We start from the raw sequence: 2,974 nt of genomic DNA, 5'->3' as shown, positions 1-2,974 counted from the left end.
TGAGAGTGAGCGAAGCTTCATATCTCTGATCCATCAGCCTAACGAATCACTGTTTTGGTGGGGGTAATGAGGGGTGGTTAGGGGGGGATAAACGTGTGCAATTAACCTGACCTCTGGTGGCTGATTATCCTGTATCACGAATTTCTGTCCGGAGTTGTACATAAAAAAATGAAGACTTCAGTGTACTGAAAATGTCAAGTTTCTCACTGATTTCAGCTGGTAAGTTTCTTCTCTAACTTAGGTAAACGCCTAGTAATGAAGAGAAAGCACTCAGTACGCTTACCTGTATAACTTGTCGGGGAAAAATGGGAGGAGGAAGGTGGGAGCCAGACCATGTGAGGGAGTCCACCAGGCAACCTTCTTTGGCTGTGAGTCTCCTGAGCTGTAGGGCAACTCCACAAACACGCTGTACCTTCAAAAGTAAATACAAATAATTAATTCTTTGGCTGTGGTTACGTTCCGTATGCTGAACAGAACTTTGTTTTCTTAGCTGAAGGGGGAGGAGGGGATGGAACGGATAGTTATATGAGAGGGGTGTGTGAATTAGAGGGGTGGCAACTAAACGACAAAGAAAAAGGCGAAGTGGAGGTGATTTGTTTCTGTTCATCCCTTGTGAGATTAAGGTGTCTGGCAATACAGAAGCAAAAGCTACAGAAGTTAATATATATTTTTTTATGTTTTTGCATAAGAATCTTGATAATTTTTTACGTTTTGGGTGTGTATTTCTTTCCCTTGAGTATTGTTAAATCTTTTAACACTTTGCAGTTAAAGGATGAACTGAAGACTTTATCCATTACGAATATTGAATCTATCATATTATTTTTCTCCATCCCATTCAAGATGTCCATTTAGTACATCGAGTAGATAGATATTGGGAAAGGAACATAGGAAATAATCAACAGTTAAGCAATGTGATGCTGTGTCGTCTTTTGTACTGTGTTCTTCCTATAATCAGACGATTTGCTTCATATTAGGAAACCCTCCAATATGATGTGTATCTCGTAAGCTAACGTCTGGTGGAAGTGTGAGTATATTACTATAATGCGTCAAAGGATTTACGAGGTTAATAAAGGAATGCTAAGCGGCAGTTTTCTTCATGTTGGGAAGCCCTCCAATCTGGTGTGTATCTCCTAAACTACCGTCTGTAGGTGGTGTGAATATGATACTATAATAGGTCACAGGATTCAAGACGTTAACATCGGAATGCCTGGTGATGTAGTCCGTAACTTCTCAGAATAGCCTATTATAGGAACTTCTTAGTATCACTCAAAGAATAACTCACTTTGCAAAGCTCCTTCTTGCATCTTTTCCAAATCGTCTTATCACCGGAGACTCCATGTAACTCTCCTCGTGTTAACTCTCATAGTCCACAAGTTTCATAGTCATCACAATTATTAATCACGTGTTTTCTAATCATATAAAAGTAATGTAGTGGATCTTCCCTTGTTCTATGTGTTTCCCAACTCTTGTCCCAGAGAGAGATCGATTGGCTTATGTGGCTATACGGATATGTGAAAGAATACGTAATCACTCACAAAATTTGACCTTTCCCCTTGAAAAAAGTCGTTATTTCCTCCAGGTTCTAGTTAAGTGCATTTATGAAATATGAGAAATATCTCACTGGATCCTTGATCTCGTTCATTTTTGTCTTTAACCATGTTCAGTCTTTCGTTTCTTGAAAGGGTTGTGATTTTTGGTGCATTCGTTTATACGATTTGTCACCTGTGTCTTAAGACATGAGGTACATAGAAGCTACATGTGCTTATTTTTAGTTGTTGGTGTGCTCCACCCTGTTCCCCCAACACAGTCATCCCAGCTCGTCGTGCATAAGCTTTTCCACTCATGCCACTTTTTACCACCCGCGTTGCGAAGCGAGCCAAGTGATAATGTTTTCAGTCATGAGGCTTTGTTAACGTGTGGATAAACAAGATATCTCATGAACGCCTTTAGTAATGAACATGAAACATTCAGGGCATCAAGATATGGCCAAAATCTAGGACGAGATCGAAAATAGGCACTCGGGGTCAAGGTCAAAATCACCAAAATGACTGTCAAAGTCAACTATTTGACCTTTGGTGACCATTGCCTTGAAGCCGCATACCCATCTTCGAACTTATTCAAGATTTTGACCATACCTTGATACCCTTGGCCGTTCATGAGATATCATATTTACCCACACATAAAGCCAGCCTGCCAACCTCACAACTGGAATGAAAACATTACCATTCTGCTCGCTTACCACGTGAGTTCCGAAGGAAGTAGAGTAGTAATGTTTTCAGTTGTGTGGTTGGCTTGCTGGCTTCGATTGTGCTTGTTTTATATCCTTAATCTGCATCAAATCAGAAATGGAGGTGGAAACATATGTGCCGGGGCAAAACTTTCCGGCTGTGGGCGTGGTGAGATACCATCATCAACTGACACATCGACGGTGTAAAAAGAAAACTTTAACATTCCTAACATTAGTCTATATCTTCATATCATTCCCGTCTCTAAAAGCCATACCTGTGCCACTCTAATCACCACCACCACACACATGCTATATTGCTCACATCTTTCCATCCAGCTCACCAACTTTTCAACCCTAATTATTTGACTTGCACTTTACTGGCTAACCTACACCACACATCTTCACATGATAGCCAATAAGTAACTTGTATTTCATTGTTGGGCTTGTGACCCAACTTGGTAACACAAGTAGAGCTCTTATCATGTATAATGCTTTCTGTTACAATATTCATTCATTTCTGAGCCTGCTGCAATTAATGATCAGCTATCTGACAACCATGCATAAGTATTACATGCAAAATAGTATGTTCGACAAAAGACTTACTTTGGAGAGGGTTCATGGTTTATGGTGATAAGCATGGAGTTGGTCTTTGCCAGGGTGCTGCGCAAGTGTAGGAGGCGGTTGAGAGGGAGGTGGGTGAGGACAAGGAATCTTGTCGACCACACCTGGAGGCGGCCCTTGAAAGAC

The sequence above is a fragment of the Coenobita brevimanus genome, chromosome 40, assembly GCF_032717465.1.
Source record: "Coenobita brevimanus isolate Jiangsu-jjx chromosome 40, ASM3271746v2, whole genome shotgun sequence".
Lineage (NCBI taxonomy): Eukaryota > Metazoa > Arthropoda > Malacostraca > Decapoda > Coenobitidae > Coenobita > Coenobita brevimanus.
The sequence above is the reverse complement of the archived record's forward strand: the minus strand, read 5'-3'. Positions refer to the sequence as shown.